Below are 17,038 nucleotides of genomic sequence, written 5' to 3'. Positions count from 1 at the left end.
CGAAGAAGAAGTCCGGCTCTTCCCACACTGTAATGTGTGTTTTAATAAATGATCTGTGCTGACCCAAACTATATCCCAGTCGTAGTCTCTTCCTCAAAATCCGAACCATGACACTAGTTGTCATGGTCCTGGGCCATGTGGGCCCAGTATTCTTAGTTCTTTGTATTTTTGTATTTCGTTCCTTATTTTAGGCCGTGTTTTCTGAGTTGCCCTCTTGTGTTGTTCCCTTAGTGTTTTCCATTCGTGGCTTTTGCCCCCTGTGTGCCCCTCTGTGTATCTGTGAGCCCTCGTCTCTCCTTATGTTTTATTCCATGTTTCCCCAGCCCACTATGCCCGTGCTCTCTCTCTCTCCTCCTGTTTGCACCTCTGTGTACTTCCTGTTTTACTTTGACAGTCTCCCGTCAGTGTTGTTTACTCCTGCCATGTCTTGTTATGTTTATCTGTGTCAGCTGTGTTCCCATGTGTGGCCACTTCCCCTGATCATCCCTCTTGTGTATTTGGTCTCTGTGTTTCATGTAGTCTGTGTCGCGTCGTCTGTGTTATCTCCCCTACCCCTTGTCATAGTTCCCCAGCCTCAACTAGTCCTAGTTTGTACCTTGTTTAGCCATAGTTTTCCCAGTCTATGTTCGGGTTTTCCCTCAGTTCCTTTGCTGCCTTGTTCCTTATGTTTTTGGCCCTAAATAAAGGCTCGCCTTCTGTTAAGTCCGGTTTTGTGTCCTCACCTCTGTTTGCTCTTGGGTCCTCCACTCACTCCACACGGTCTGCCCCGGCGGTCCGTGACAGTACGACGCGACCAGTATGGACCCAGCGACACAGAGAAGGGAGGTCGTTCAGACAGTGGAAGCGCTATGCTGTCAGTGGATGCAGCGTTCCGGGGAGGAGGATACGGAGGAGTTGCTTCACCCATTGCGGGTGAGCGTAACCGTGTTCCCCTGGCTGTGGGAGGCGCTACCCCCCCTGATTTCTGATTACCTCCGCACCATCCTCCAACCCCGTCCTCAGGAGCAGGCGCCCAGCGCACGGGCCACGTCACCACCGTTCCGCTGTCACGCAACTTCCCCATCACCGCCTCCACCATCTTGCGGCTCCGGGGTGATTAAAGTTGGCTCACTGAGACTCGGACGCAACCTGGGGTCGCTACCATCCATTCCTTCGTACACGAGCCGCTCACCCTCGCCGTTTCGTTCGGACTTCGCTTCTCCAGCCTCCTTTCTGGCACGGATGTGGTCGGAGGATGAGGAGCCAGCCGTCACAGCTATCAATGTTGTGTCAACAGCCGCTGCTAGGAGGAAGCGGCGCCTTCGTCGCCGCCGCACGTCAGCGCAGCCAGAGTCCGGGGTGTCGTCAGAGCAGTCGCCTGGGCCGGAACCGCTGGCCGAAGCCGCCTCCGAGTCCGTGTCAACAGTGATTTTCGGCTCTGAGGAGATGTCCCCACAAATCACTGCCCAGGACATCGCTGAACGGGAGCAGGTGGTTCTCGCGGAGCTGGAGGAGAAGCTCCGGTGGAAGCCGTGGCTGACCCCCGACTGTGAGCAAGTCTTTCGGGGAACGCGCCTCGCTCTTGGGGGCCCGCGGAGCTGTCAGGGCCTGCCCCCTTTCACTTCCCCTGCAACCGGAGCTTCCGTCACCGCATTGCCTTCAGGGAAGAGGCGACGGCGACGTCACCGTGGCGCCGCGCGGCAGCTGGCGGTTGTGGAGGGTCTCGTTTCATCTCGTGCCCCTTCCGAAATGGAGGTGAGTGACTGTGCTTTTGCTCCACGTGCTTTTGCTCCACTGCTGAACTACTGCCTTGCGGGCTCAGCCATAAGAGAGGCGATCGTATCAAAGAGCCAGAGTCCGTGCAAATATCTGTTTTACCAGCCAAGACTAAAGAGACTGTAAATGGACCAGCTGATAGTAATACTACGAGCTGCAAGACTGAAATTGAACAGCTAGAGAGGCCCCCCAAGGGTTGTAGAGTGTCTCAACATGAATGTTTAGCGTTTCCATGTGTGACCTGTGTTAACCACCACTCAATCACTGATGATGAGTCTGGGGGCATTCTTGTTGCTGAAAATGTGAGCAAAACTGAGCGTGACCCATTAAGTGGGGTTTCCAGGAATTGTGATGTAGAAGCTCTTCATGTGGCCGTACAAGCGCCAACAGAAACCCTGCCAGTGTCATGTAGCGCGGATGGCAGGGCTGTGTCTACCTGTTCTGAGGGAGCAGATAAGGAAATCCGATACCATGTTAATGATTTAGAGAAACCAGAGACTGTTTCCTGTGTGGCTTATATAACTGAGCCTTTTGACTCCCAGTTGAATGCGTCTGAGAATGGTGACCATGAACCCACTCTAGTTGGTGAGGACGCCATTGTGAATTCTAGGCATGGGAACTTAGACCCAGAAATTAACCCTCCTCCATTCCGTGAGGGCAGGGCACCTGTTTCCACCTCTGCCAGGAGTAATTCAGTCCAGGACCTGAGACCAGGTGGCGAACTGATAAACAGTGAGTACATGGGCACGTTAGCCAAGAAGGTGTATTGTGTGTCAGAATATGCTCGGCCTGAGACAGTCATGACTCATGCTAGAGGGTCTATGGATAACCTGGACTGTGTTCTGGATGCTGTGAGAGATAAGGAAACTGTGTTTAGCTCCACAGCGAGGGCAGCCAAGGGCAGCAGAAGCCACGTTAATGGCTTAAAAGGACAAAGTTCTGTTTCAGGTGTTGCTCCCTCAGCCACGCCCCATGAAGCTAATGATCCCAAGGCTGAGTTTGAAGTGCAGTCTACTTTGGTTTTCTGTGACATGACGAATAACATTGTATGTGTTACTGATCGTGACACTGGAAACGTACCCCTAGGCAATATTTCCGCTGGCAGCCATGTGGAGGTCGTCCATGTGACCAAGTTTTCTCACATTAAACCTGAGACAATGAACTCTGAGTTTAAAGATTCTAAGACTGTTGACTCAGGAGACGTTGTGTTCTCAGAGTCTAACGCCGGTACTGTGAACATTAAAAGCGTTCACTTTCTTGACCCCTGTTTGAAGATTGCAGGTGCTAAGGACAGTTCTTCACCTGCCCTCTCAGAGCGTGGAGTTATGTCCCAGCGGTCCGTTTCGCCACAGGCTTCAGCCCAGCTAGCAGCGCAGCTCCCTGCCCAGTTCGCAGCCCGACCTGCATCCACTGCTGGATGCCCGGGTGTGCCAGGCCGGCACCCCGCAGCGACACCGCTGCTTCCTGCCACGCCAGCTGGAGGGCCCGAGGAGCCCGTTCAGCCTCCTGTCTCCGCTGGAGGGTCCGAGGGGCCCGTTCAGCCTCATGCCTCGTCGGCTGTACGGGCTGCTTCTCAGCCTGCTAAGGATGGCGTGAACTTTCTCTCCGCCTCAGACTGCCTTCTGCTTCAGCCGTCTCTTCCAGCTGGAGGGCCCGAGGAGCCCGTTCAGCCTCCTGTCTCCGCTGGAGGGTCCAAGGGGCCCGTTCAGCCTCATGCCACGTCTGCTGTACAGGTTGCTTCTCGGCCTGCTAGGAATGGCGTGAGCTTTCTCTCCGCCTCAGACTGCCTTCTGCTTCAGCCGTCTCTTCCTGCTGGAGGGCCCGAGGAGCACGTCCAGCCTCCTTCCACGTCGGCTGGGGGGCCCGAGGAGCCCGTCCAGCACCATGCCACGTCAGCTGGAGGGCCCGAGAGGCCCGTCCAGCCTCACGCCTCGTCAGCTGGAGGGCCCGAGGAGCCCGTCCAGCAACATGCCACGTCTGCTGGGGGGCTTGAGCCGCCCATCCAGCCTCACGCCTCGTCAGCTGGAGGGCCCGAGGAGCCCATCCAGCCTCATGCCTCGTCAGCTGGAGGGCCCGAGGAGCCCATCCAGCCTCATGCCTCGTCAGCTGGAGGGCCCGAGGAGCCCATCCAGCCTCATGCCACGTCAGCTGGAGGGCCCGAGGAGCCCATCCAGCCTCATGCCTCGTCAGCTGGAGGGCCCGAGGAGCCCATCCAGCCTCATGCCTCGTCAGCTGGAGGGCCCGAGGAGCCCATCCAGCCTCATGCCACGTCTGCTGGGGGGCCCGAGCCGCCCATCCAGCCACCTTCGGCTTCTGCATCTGCTTCGTCTGCTGCAGCTCCGGCCTGTGCTTCGTCTGCTGCAGCTCCGGCCTGTGCTTCGTCTGCTGCAGCTCCGGCCTGTGCTTCGTCTGCTGCAGCTCCGGCCTGTGCTTCGTCAGCTGCAGCCTCAGAGCCTTCATCCTCGCCCGGCCCGGCCTCTGCATCAGCTGCTCCTGCTCCGCCTGGTCCGGCTCCGGCTTCAGCCTCAGAGTCTTCAGCCTCGTCTGGTCCGGCCTCATCGGAGTCTTCAGCCTCGTCTGGTCCTGTGTCCACCGGGCCTCAGCCAGTGCGCCTGACACTGGTGCGCCGCCGCTGCCTTCCGTGCGGCCGGCCCCCTGGACTGCTCCGTCGTCTCCTTCGTCGCCGCCGCTGCCTTCCGCGCGGCCGGCCCCCTGAACTGCTCCGTCGTCTCCTTCGTCGCCGCCGCTGCCTTCCGCGCGGCCGGCCCCCTGAACTGCTCCGTCGTCTCCTTCGTCGCCGCCGCCATTGCCTTCCGCACGGCCGGCCTCCGGACCAACTCTGCCACCTGTGCCACCCGCCTGGTCGGCCCCCCCACCGTGTGACCCGTGTACTCTTGTGCCTGTGGGCTCTGGGTCGGCCCCCTGAACCTTATTTGGACTACGGTCATGTGCTCCTGTGTTTTCTGTTGTTTGTTTTTTGTTTCCCGTCCTGATCCCTCCGTCCTGGTCCCCCGCCTCCCGCCCTGGGTGGGGTGTTTTCTGTTTTTGTTTTGTTTCTCGGGTTTGGGCTGTCGGGAGCCGGCCCTTTAGGGGGGGGTGATGTCATGGTCCTGGGCCATGTGGGCCCAGTATTCTTAGTTCTTTGTATTTTTGTATTTCGTTCCTTATTTTAGGCCGTGTTTTCTGAGTTGCCCTCTTGTGTTGTTCCCTTAGTGTTTTCCATTCGTGGCTTTTGCCCCCTGTGTGCCCCTCTGTGTATCTGTGAGCCCTCGTCTCTCCTTATGTTTTATTCCATGTTTCCCCAGCCCACTATGCCCGTGCTCTCTCTCTCTCCTCCTGTTTGCACCTCTGTGTACTTCCTGTTTTACTTTGACAGTCTCCCGTCAGTGTTGTTTACTCCTGCCATGTCTTGTTATGTTTATCTGTGTCAGCTGTGTTCCCATGTGTGGCCACTTCCCCTGATCATCCCTCTTGTGTATTTGGTCTCTGTGTTTCATGTAGTCTGTGTCGCGTCGTCTGTGTTATCTCCCCTACCCCTTGTCATAGTTCCCCAGCCTCAACTAGTCCTAGTTTGTACCTTGTTTAGCCATAGTTTTCCCAGTCTATGTTCGGGTTTTCCCTCAGTTCCTTTGCTGCCTTGTTCCTTATGTTTTTGGCCCTAAATAAAGGCTCGCCTTCTGTTAAGTCCGGTTTTGTGTCCTCACCTCTGTTTGCTCTTGGGTCCTCCACTCACTCCACACGGTCTGCCCCGGCGGTCCGTGACACTAGTCTGGATAGCAGCTGTGAAACCAGCTGATATCCAGTTCTCTTCCATCTCCAAATATCTGTTGGTGTGCTCCAGACATTTTCATTCCGGTAAGTTATAGATATGTTCATATCACTCTTTATCCGGTCTTTAAGTCTGACATCGCTAGCCGTGTCTGGGCTCGAACTCCGCTGCAGGTCCATGAATCACACGATCACCGTGGCATCACTGAGTGTTAAAAAACTATCTAAAGTCTTTCATCTGTAATAAAATGATCAGCGTTCTGCTCTACCATGTGTAACAATTGAGTTTATCATCCAGGCATCCATGAAAACGAAATTAGCAGGAAGTTAGCTCGCTAGATTCCATCTAAATACAATATAGCATGTCCTAACTGAGGGATTTTGGAAACAAATTTAAACATACAGCTCTGTTATCACTGTGGACCCGTATGAAATAAGGAAGTGTAGTGGAAACCCAGACGACCACTGTGACCTCGTTGTGTGGACACAGAGAGACCTTGCTGTGATGCGCATCTTCCCTGATGTGGATTTCTGGGAACCGCGTTTAAACCAAGCACAAGACTTCTTTCTTAAAGTGTGCCTTCCTGAACTTGTTGGGAAATACTTTTCCAAACAACGTGCTGCTCTAAATAGCCTGTAATGTTTCATTTTGTGGTTCAAGATTGGAGCCAGCTGTGTGTTGCCATGTAAATAGTTTGCATTTCATTTTTATGTACTTGCTAAGTACATGTGAACAGATCAAGAATAAATATATATATATATATATATATATATATATATATATATATATATATATATATATATATATATATATACTATTCTTTTCTGTTTTATTGAAACCACTTCACACAAAGTACAATTATTTACAATGAACTACACATGCAACACAACAGTTTTATGAATACTCAACAAGAGCAGGTTTCATTTGGCCCTGGTTTGACAACCACACTGGGGCACATATTCACCAAAACACAGCAAACCTTAACAATCTTATCAAGCAGTGTTGTGTCTTCACCCTCACATGATAAGAGTAATCGGATTGGCATTGTAGTTTCTAGCATTTGGAAATTGTTGCGCAAACTACCTATTACTCGCTCAACATGAATTCTCAGGTGGGCAATTGCTCTCGTTTGTTCAAAGTCCCTTGCATCAAGTTGACAGTAGCCTTTTGTCAGTTTCTTCGATATTGGCAGGAAATCTTTGACAGTGTTGAAGAGGGAGATTAAGACAGCATAACAATGTAGTCCAGTGTAATATCTTACTTTTTCAGTATCATCCTTTAAGAAATGTTCATTCAGCTCTGTCTTTTGCAACTGTGATTGAAGCAGTCTGTTCTCCTCCAACAGCCGGTTTATTTCTGCTCTGCCCTGTTCATTGCACACACAATCCTTCGTCTGCCCTTTAGCTTCCGTGATGCTGTCTGTCCGATCACCACTGTCCACATTTGCAGCTGGTACCTCAACCTCCACTTGTCCAACACAACTGCTGTCCACTGCCTCCATGACATTGTGATTTTGTTGTTGGTCTTATGTCATATCTTCATCGATCACTTCTGACTTCCTGACGGACAGGAAACAGCATGTGAGGCTGGGAAAGAATGTCTCGGACTCCCGGACCATCAGCACCGGCTCCCCTCAGGGCTGTGTTCTTTCTCCTCTGCTCTTCTCCCTGTACACCAACTGCTGCACCTCCACCCACCAGTCTGTCAAGCTAATCAAGTTTGCAGATGACACCACCGTTATTGGACTCATCTCGGACGGGGATGAGTCTGCCTACAGGAGGGAGGTTGAACGTCTGGTGTCCTGGTGCAGCCACAACAACCTGGTGCTGAATGCCCAGAAGACAGTGGAGATTATTGTGGACTTCAGGAAGCACACAGCTCCACTCCCCTCATCATCCTGACTGACACCCTCATCACCTCTGTGGACTCATTCCGCTTCCTGGGTACCACCATCACCCAGGACCTGAAGTGGGAGCCCACCATCACCTCCGTCATTAAGAAAGCCCAGCAGAGGATGTACTTCCTGAGGCAGCTGAAGAAATTCAACCTGCCAACACGGACGATGATGCAGTTCTACACTGCAATCATCGAGTCCATCCTCACCTCCTCCATCACCGTGTGGTACGCTGGAGCCACTATCAGGGACAAACAGAGACTGCAGCGTGTTGTGCGCTCTGCTGAGAAGGTGATTGGCTGCAGACTCCCATCTCTGCAGGACCTGTACACCTCCAGGACACTGCGGCGTGCAGCCCGGATCTCAGCTGACCCTTCTCACCCTGGACACAGTCTGTTTGACCTGCTCCCCTCAGGCAGGAGGCTCCGGTCCATTCGCACCAGAACCTCTCGCCATAAGAACAGTTTCTTCCCCTCTGCTGTCAGACACATGAACAATAACCATATGACTGTTCCCACCACTAACACATGACCCTACGCTGTGTCACTGCATCATTCCATGTTTGGCACTGATCACCACCTGCACTCATGTATATATCATGTATATATCTATCTACTTAGCACTTTTAATTCTTATTCTTATTTTTATTTTCATGTCTATTTAAGCTTAATTTATGACACTGTTTGCACTGAAGCACCGCAGCAATTTCCTAATGTTGTAAACCTGCTCAACATTTGGCAATAAAACCCTTTCTGATTCTGATTCTGATTCTGAACGGGGCACACCTTCAGACTCTGCAGCTGCATAGCGAAAGCCTGTAAGATAAAATTAGACATAAGGTAAATGTACACCAATATTCCAATGACAGGTGTGTGATTCATCTGGAAGTTATGTGCGGATTAGTGTACAGTGATAGCAATTTAGTATATTTTTAGAGGGGGGGGGGGGTTGTTTACCTCCGATGGGTGCTCTTTTTCGCTTCCGTTGCGTATGCCTTGAGTGCCGGTCCGAGTCTGATACAGGTATGTCGTCGTGCCCCATGTGCAGTGTTGGTGCCCAGTCTGGATTTGTTACATCCATTTCATATGCTGGTTTGCCTGTAATAATGCCAAATCATAAGCTACTCAGTCGACATGACGTGGTTCTGCAGCATCACACATTAGCATGTTTTATCTCATTATCTATGACCTCAGCACATTGAAAATAACACTAAAAGCCTTTCAAGAGTGATATGAATTAATTTAGAACTCACCGGAAAGAAAATGCCATGAGCAAACCAAAAAAAGCTGGGGATTGCAGAGAACTCGATATCCGCTCGTCTCACCGCTGCAATTGACTATGTGCACGTTAGCATATGCTACTTCCAGTGCGGAAACTCCTGTGGGGAGCTTTGTTTCCGGTGTCCTATTCGCGCCTGGTTTACGGTCCAAAACAAGTTAAGCAAATGAATGAATCAAGCGGAGATTTACATTTCTATAGATGTCTTGGGCATTTACCCAACATATCTGTAAATGATGTTCATCGACTTGTCGATATCTTTCCCCCCGCGCCTCAGAGCAAAAGAGAAAAGGGATTCAAATGTTATATTTCTCAGCTGTCCCTCGTTTATCGCGGGTGTTATGTTCTAAAAAATAACCAGCGAGAGGTAAAATCAAGTAGCCAATTTTATTTTTTGACAGTGCAAAACATTTCGTGGACATCGTGGACATACAGTACTGCACTTCAGAGTCACACTGCTAGCATCGATCCAGCGATTCTGTACTGTACAGGAGAGACGTCACGGAGGAGATCGTCTGCAGCAATCAGGACACAATGTGACGTAAAAAAAGAATGCAAACTTGCACTAAAAAATCCATGAAACAGCGAGGTGAAAGGTGAACCGCGTTATAGCGAGGGACCGCTGTAATTTTGAAGGTAAGTCACAACATACCCTTCGTAAATACTAATGTACAGAAACCCTTACCAGCAATCATTCATTTTTTGTGTGGCTTTTTTCACGGTTTGTTAACATGCTGTGCAGGTGTGTATAGGGATGGGTACCGGTGTCCGGTGCCATGATGGCACCGGTTCTGACATAAACGGTAGTAACCAGACCGAAAAGCAGCGCACATTTCGGTGCTTTATTTCGGTGCTTTTTTTTCCTGAGCTGGGATACACTTCTAGCCAATCATTTTACGTTTCCGAGGATAGTAGGCGGGGCCAGGTACAGAGCTACAGATTAAAAATGCCCAAGGCGAAGCGGTCAAAGTCTGGCTGTACTTCACAGCAAAGTATGCAAACTCAGCAGCAACAAGTGCTTTAAGCTGATACTGTCAAAGGAGGTAACACCTCAAATCCGATGAAACACCTGGCGACGCATAGCGTTTTTTTTAAAAGCCCAGAAAAAGTGGAAAACAGTTAAACATGAGAGGGTTTAAGTTTGTGTTTTTTCCATTGTTTAAGCACTGCTTCCAGCCAAGAGTGATACCATATATGCCCCATAGCTACAGAAAGGCTAACATTGTTATCTTTTTACAAAAAACAGCTGAACATGAGAGGTTTTTGGACCAATTTTGTGTTCTCCATTCTTTAAGCACCGGTTTGAGCACCGGCACAGTTTCAAAAGTACCGATTTGGCACCGGTATCGGATAAAACCTAAACGATACCCATCCCTAGGTGTGTACTTGACTAGCTGATCTCGACATAACGAGGAAACATCTGGTTTGACTATTGTTCACCTGTAGTTTGAATGCTGAACATTTGCCTGTTTAGATCATGAGACCAGTCACTATACAGAGATGTGCTTCTGAATGTGGACGAGGTGTCTTCTGCTGCAGTGATGCAGTTCTGCTTGTGTTGAGTGATGTAAACAACTGATCGATCTAAACTCTTTAAACGTCAAAATTGATCATAAGATTTTTTATGACACAACAGCAGTGAGTGTTCCCACCTTCTGCTCTTTGCAACTTAACACAATCTTTCCATTTTCGAGTTTTGGACATGATTTTGGAGTATATCTTCGCAGTAGCGATTGACCGCAAAGTAAAGCTACCGGAAATGCACAACCCCACATCCGGTCTCAAACCAGGAAGTTAGCATTTTCTCGTGCACATAGTCAATCCAAGCCTGACGTCTTTGTTTAGTAATATCGGATACATGGGATCCCTCACGTTGCCTCCAGGATGGAAAACGATTAAAGAGAGAGAGCCCATTATCCAGCTTCTTGCCTTCATGATCGTGAGATCTAACGTTGCAACTGACAACACAACACGTATGATCCACAGCTGAAATGGTATCCTTTGTCTGGCCTACTCTCATGGCGGAAGGGGGCGTGGCCCATCTCAAAAGCCCTATACTTAGCGCCAAAATTGGGGAACAGTTTACCCCCCCCCCCCCCCCCCCCATATGCACCATTGACTCTGTGGCCTCTTTTAAAAAACAGCAGAATCTTGTGTAATATGTTGTTTTTGTCAGATGTATTTTTATTTTCCTGTAAAGCACTTTGTAGTAGATTTCTCTCTGAAAAAAAATGGTGTATAAATAAATGTTACTTACTTACACTGAACCTTACCTTCTGCTTACATATGAATTCTGGCCTTTATTAATTAATAATTTTTTTGTTTTCTGCTCAAATTTGACATAAAATTTTAAGATTGGAATTCAACAGTCTTACGGGCCTCATACTGTCACATTTGTTAGATGGTTTCCCTTTTAAGGTACCAGGATCTGTAACTGTAATATAATTACTTACTGAATAGAAGTGATTTAATTTTTTCTGTTTAATTTTCCATTCGTCATTTTGTTGTCGATAAAAATATTTATTTCCCCTTAAATGGCACTTTATTTATGAGGAAAATTTTCTCTGACAGTGCCAAACAGCTTTTTCTGCCACTGACTCCTGTGTGGTGTAATTTATTGACTTGAATGATTGTCTTTTGAAATATAATTGACAATTTTACAAATTATTCATTTAACAAAAAGAAGTCTCAGTAGCATGTGGAAGAGCCATAGACAGCCACAGTAGCCTGCAACCTCCTTCTCATGCTGGTCACCAGCCTGGGCGCACACTATTGTGCAATAGCATCCCCATTCCCCATTCTGCAGTCAGGATAGAATTCTCTGTGTCTTCTCCACACTTTGACCCTGTGATCCAATTGCAATAGGCAGAATGTACTGTTTATAAGGTTGGGGAAACCTGCAGTCAGCTGAGACTGAAGAAGTCATTTGGATGAGTAACGAAACGTTTCTCTCACTAAAAACGCTACGTCCAGATGAACAGAATCAACCTTTTGGAATCTTGGAGTGATTTTTGACCAGGATATGTCCTTCAATGCACGTAAGCCTGCTTTCTTCCATTTGTTAGCCAACTAACGGAGTTGCTGAAAGGTGCGACAAAGAAGGTGCATAAGAAATACAGCAAGCTGTCCATACCTGAGGCCTTGGAAACTGCCAAGCAAAGACTCACAGCCTTGGCCAGCCGCTTGAGGAGGTACACCAGAGAGATAGAGGGCAGGAGAATAAACCAGCTGTTCTCCACAGAACCAGCAAAGGTGTACTCTCAGTGGTAAGGGAACAATAATAATAATAAGAGAACAGCACCACCAAGGCTGGAGACGGAGCAATACTGGAAGAGCATATGGGAGAAGGACGCAACCCATAACGGCAATGCTCAGTGGCTAGTGGATCTGAGGGCAGACCACAGTGACCTCCCTGAACAGGGTCCAGTAAGCATCACAGTGGCAGATATCCAAGAAAGGGTCTCCAGTATGAAGAGTTGGACAGCACCAGGGCCCAGGCATCATATCAGCTAAGATGAACAGGCACATGGGTCAATACATGAGCGGGACACAGAAAGGGATTGGCAAGAATACCAGAGGCGCAAAACACCAGCTACTGGTAGACAGAACAATCAGCCAAGACTGCAAGACCAGACTGACCAACCTGTGCACTGCCTGGATTGATTACAAGAAGGCCTATGACTCAATGCCCCACAGCTGGATACTGGAATGCCTAGAATTGTACAAGATCAATGGGACCCTAAGAGCCTTCATTAGGAACTCAATGGGGATGTGGCGTACAACACTAGAGGCCAACTCCAAGCCCATAGCACAAGTCACCATCAAGTGCGGGATCTACCAATGAGATGCTCTGTCCCCACTGCTGTTCTGCATAGGCCTGAACCCCCTCTAATGATTTCGAAATTGTTGCATCTGAATCGATTTCTGGCAAATCTTCAGCTCTTAATGTTGATGCTTCACTGAAGGCAAGTTTCTTAGGTGGGCTGGTTCAGGTTGATGGATCTGCCAAATATCTGAATGATAGTAAATCTTAAAGAAATCAGGCCAGAGTAACACTGAAGTACAAGGCAACCACAAAGTTCCAGCAGCTGTCCATGAATCATCTTGGAACAAAAAATGTGAAGCATCCATATGTTTTTGATCAAGGCTTAGCAACACATGTAGTCACAGCTATTCTTTATGGAGCACAAGCTTTCTTTGTGTTTGACCGTGAAGTTTCTGAACACGAAGATCATCAAGATGTTCAGGGTAACTTGAACGTGACCATCAAGAAGATTCCCTTACTTTCTATAGAGGGTGAAGGTTCCCTGAAGATGGAAGAGAAGGACAAAGAAAGTGTTCATAAATTCTTCTGCAGGTTTTATGGAGACTTCTGTCTTCCAAAACCACCAACAACCTTTCAAGATGCAGTAGAAGTCTACCAAAGCCTGCCAGGATTACTGGGAGACAAATCTGTACCAGTGAAGGTCTGGCTGCTGCCACTGACAGCTTTAGATTCTTCTGCTGCTGAACTCGTTCGTTAGATCAGTACAAGATTAGTTCAAGAAGCACAGACAGTCCTGGAGGACTTCAGTGCACTGGAGATGAGGAGCAATGATGTACTGGGAACCAGCACTGCACAGCAGTTCCCACAGATTGAAAGATTTAATTTTTTTGCCAAAGGAATGTGCTCTGAGTTCAAGCTGGAATTCCAACAAACTTTGGCCAAGAAACTTCCATCAATCCGAGGAGGAGGAGAAGAGGAAGCTGAGCTTGCAGAGATCCTGAAGAAGAGACTTTCTTCACCTTTCAGCAGCAAAAACCTGAACGAGTGGATGGACTGTAAAGAGAGAGAAGTTGACACTTTAATGTCTTTTACCAGGATGATGGAAAACACCAAAATCATCTCGTCTCAAAATGATCTGTACAAGGAAAGTCTGAGTGCAGAGCATGTTGTGTGTTTTGTTTTCACCTCTCTGGGAAAGGATGAACTGTGACAGCAGCTGACATAAACCACAACAGTGTGACACTGAAGATTTCTCCACCCAGGTTTGGAGCAGAGAACATCACCTCCTACTCTGTTGAGTACTGTGTCAGTGGAGAGGATGGATGGCAGCAGAAGACAGAAGCAAAGGCTGAAGAAGTCACAGTGAGAGATCTGAAGCCAAACACAGAGTATGTGTTCAGATGCAGAGCAGTGACCTCAGCAGGTGTCGGCCCGGATAATCAAGTTTCTATTAAAACAACTTCAAGTGGCAGAAACAAAGAAACATGTTTGGCAGAAGAGAGATAGAAGTGAAAAGATCAAATCTGATTCCCCTTCAGTTTACAAACTGCCTCTGACAGAAGAACACACGAACATAGATGGATGCAGGAAGTTTAACTTTGGAGAAGAAATCACGAGGCAGAATCGTACAATAATGCTTCTTGGAGTGACAGGATCAGGAAAGTCCACTCTGATCGATGGGATGATCAACTACATTGTTGGTGTAGAGTGGGAGGACAGTTTCAGGTTTAAATTCATTAATGAGGATCAGTCAACATCACGAGCTCACAGTCAGACCTCTGAAGTCACTGTTTACAAAATCAACCACCAGGATGGATTTCAAATCCCGTTCTCTTTGACCATTATTGACACTCCAGGCTTTGGAGATACAAGAGGCATAGAAAGAGACAGAGAGATCACAGAGCAGCTACGTAATCTCTTCTCTGCTCAGCACGGTGTCACTGACATCGATGCTGTGTGTTTTGTAGCTCAGGCTGGTTTAGCACAACTCACAGCAACACAGAAATATGTGTTTGATTCAGTGCTCTCAATCTTTGGCAAAGATGTGGCAGAAAACATCAGGATCCTGGTGACATTCACAAACAGCCAACGTCCTCCAGTTCTAGACGCAGTAAAAGCTTCAGGTGTCCCATGTCCTAAAACAAAAGACGGGCTGCCGGTTCACTTCAAGTTCAATGATTCAGCCTTGTTTGCAGAAAACACATGTGTCAAAAAACGCACAGATGATGCTGTTGATGACAATTACAATGACGATGAAGAACAATATAATCATGATGAACATAATGCTGATATTAGCTTTAATGAGATGTTTTGGAACATGGGGACGAAAAGCATGGAGATATTTTTTGCTGCTCTGAATGTGATTCAAACTAAAAGCTTGACACTGACACAGGAGGTCCTCAGAGAAAGAAAGCAGCTCGAGGATTCAGTGGAAGATTTGCAGGAGCAGATTAAACTTGGATTAGCCAAGCTTGAAGAGTTAAAAAACACAAGACAAAAACTTCGTGAACACGGGGAAGAAATCAACAGAAATAAGAACCCTGAGTTTACAGTCGCTGTCATGAAGCCTTATAAAGCTCGTATTTCTGGTAAAGGAAACTTCCTCATCAACTGTCAGCAGTGTCATGTCACCTGTTACTATCCCTCCTCCACATCCAGGGATTCAGTAAAGGAAGGCTGTGAAAAAGCTGCATCACGTGGATTCTGCATCAAGTGTCCAGGCAAATGTCACATTAATGTACATTTTTTACAGAAGTACAGTTGGGAGTATCAGAGAGTCAGAGAGAAACAAACAGTGAAAGAGCTGAAAGAAAAATATCCAAAAACCAACAACGATCAGACAGTTGTTGAAGGACTGACATCAAACCTGTGGGATGAAAAGCGTCATCTGCGAAATGAGGTGAAGACACTACTGCAGAGATCTGCTCAGTGTCTGGACAGACTGAGAGAGATATCAGTGAAGCCAAAACCTCTCTCCACTGAAGAGTACTTCAAGCTGCTTATTATTGGAGAAAGATCCGAGACCAAACAAGGCTGGGAGGAACGAGTTGGAGCACTGAGAAACATAGAAGGAAGGGCGGTTTTAGTCGTCTCAGACTACATTTATTTAAGAGGTAAATGGCTTGTATTTGTATAGCGCTTTTCTCGTCCCTAAGGACTAGTGCTTTACACACCCATTCACACACACATTCACACACTGGTGATGGCAAGCTACATTGTAGCCACAGCCACCCTGGGGCGCACTGACAGAGGCGAGGCTGCCGGACACTGGCGCCACCGGGTCCTCTGACCACCACCAGTAGGCAACGGGTGAAGTGTCTTGCCCAAGGACACAACGACCGAGACTGTCCAAGCCGGGGCTCGAACTTACCTACAAGTTTCTGTCAGTTGCATTAATATATTTTCTGTTCTATGTGAAAAACATTAAGCTGATTTCAAACAATAAAAAGTCAGAGTTGTGTTATTTGCTTTCTATAGTTGAGTTTTTCCTTCTGAGGTTTCAGTCGTCACAGCTGCAGCATGATCCAATGTTTCTCTGACTGTGGGGCAGGAAGGTGCATCTGATATCTGGAACTAATTGAATTCATTATGTTTATGTATTTCATTGTGTGTAAAAGGGCTATGGAAATAACAATTTATCTTATTTCTTAGGTGTTTTCAACCTCTGATGCCACGCTGACGGCGTATGCGGCCAAACGGAAGAAGACAGTCTATATTCTTAGCAGCATGCACAGCGTGGTTCAGACTGATAACACTACCAAAAGGAAGCCAAACACTGTCACCCTTTACAACAAAACAAAGTGTGGCGTGGATGTGATGGACCAGATGGTTCGGGAGTACACTGTCCGCAGAGGAACACGGCGCTGGCCAGTTGCCGTGTTCTACAACATGATTGACATGGCAGCACTGAATGCACATGTGCTGTATCAAGCATGCACCGGGACGAAGGAAAGACGGGTGGACTTCCTGGTGGAGCTTGCACGAGAGCTGGCTCACTCTCATGTAGCTGAGAAGAAGGCAAGAAAAGAACAGTTGCTTCGGACACAACCCTCCACACCTAGCCCTGGAAAAAGAGCCACGTGTCAGGTCAAACACAACTGCAAGAACAATCATGCCACTGTGCGATGTGTTCGCTGCTACAGATACACATGTGGTAAATGCAGACTACAGATACCATGGCAGTGCCAGGATTGTGAGTGATTGCTGAAAATGTTGTAATGTACTCACTCACTTTTTATTATTATTTGTAAATATGTGTGCAAATGGTTGGTTTTTTGTACTGTTTTTATCAATAAATCTCAGCAACAGAGGACATACACCCATGTGTGTTGATTTCTCCCTAAGATGGCAAACTGAAACACTCCAAGTGGGTGACTTTTGGAGATTTATTTCCCTGGATGATTGAGAATGCATCAAGACGAACACAAAAGGAAGTGCACAGCTTTTAGCAGCTCCCCCACCCCCTCATTCACACACCCCCACTCCCCTCCCTCCAGAATTCCCAGGTAACAACCTAATTTACATATGAATGACTAGACAATTTAGCTTCCACTTGGCTGAAGCTAAAGCCTAGCTA

General features: G+C 48.0%; 1 pseudogene; it reads left to right on the top strand.

The window, feature by feature from the left end:
* Positions 1-798: 798 nt before the first annotated feature.
* LOC147307605 (uncharacterized) lies at positions 799-15,460 on the top strand (annotated as a pseudogene).
* The last annotated feature ends 1,578 nt before the right edge of the window (positions 15,461-17,038 follow it).

Source organism: Aulonocara sp. 'chitande type north' Nkhata Bay, linkage group LG18 (assembly GCF_057382095.1).
Source record: "Aulonocara sp. 'chitande type north' Nkhata Bay isolate Kocher_YH1m ecotype deep benthic linkage group LG18, A_spYH_male_GT1.1, whole genome shotgun sequence".
Taxonomy (NCBI): domain Eukaryota; kingdom Metazoa; phylum Chordata; class Actinopteri; order Cichliformes; family Cichlidae; genus Aulonocara; species Aulonocara sp. 'chitande type north' Nkhata Bay.
The sequence above is the reverse complement of the archived record's forward strand: the minus strand, read 5'-3'. Positions and strand labels throughout refer to the sequence as shown.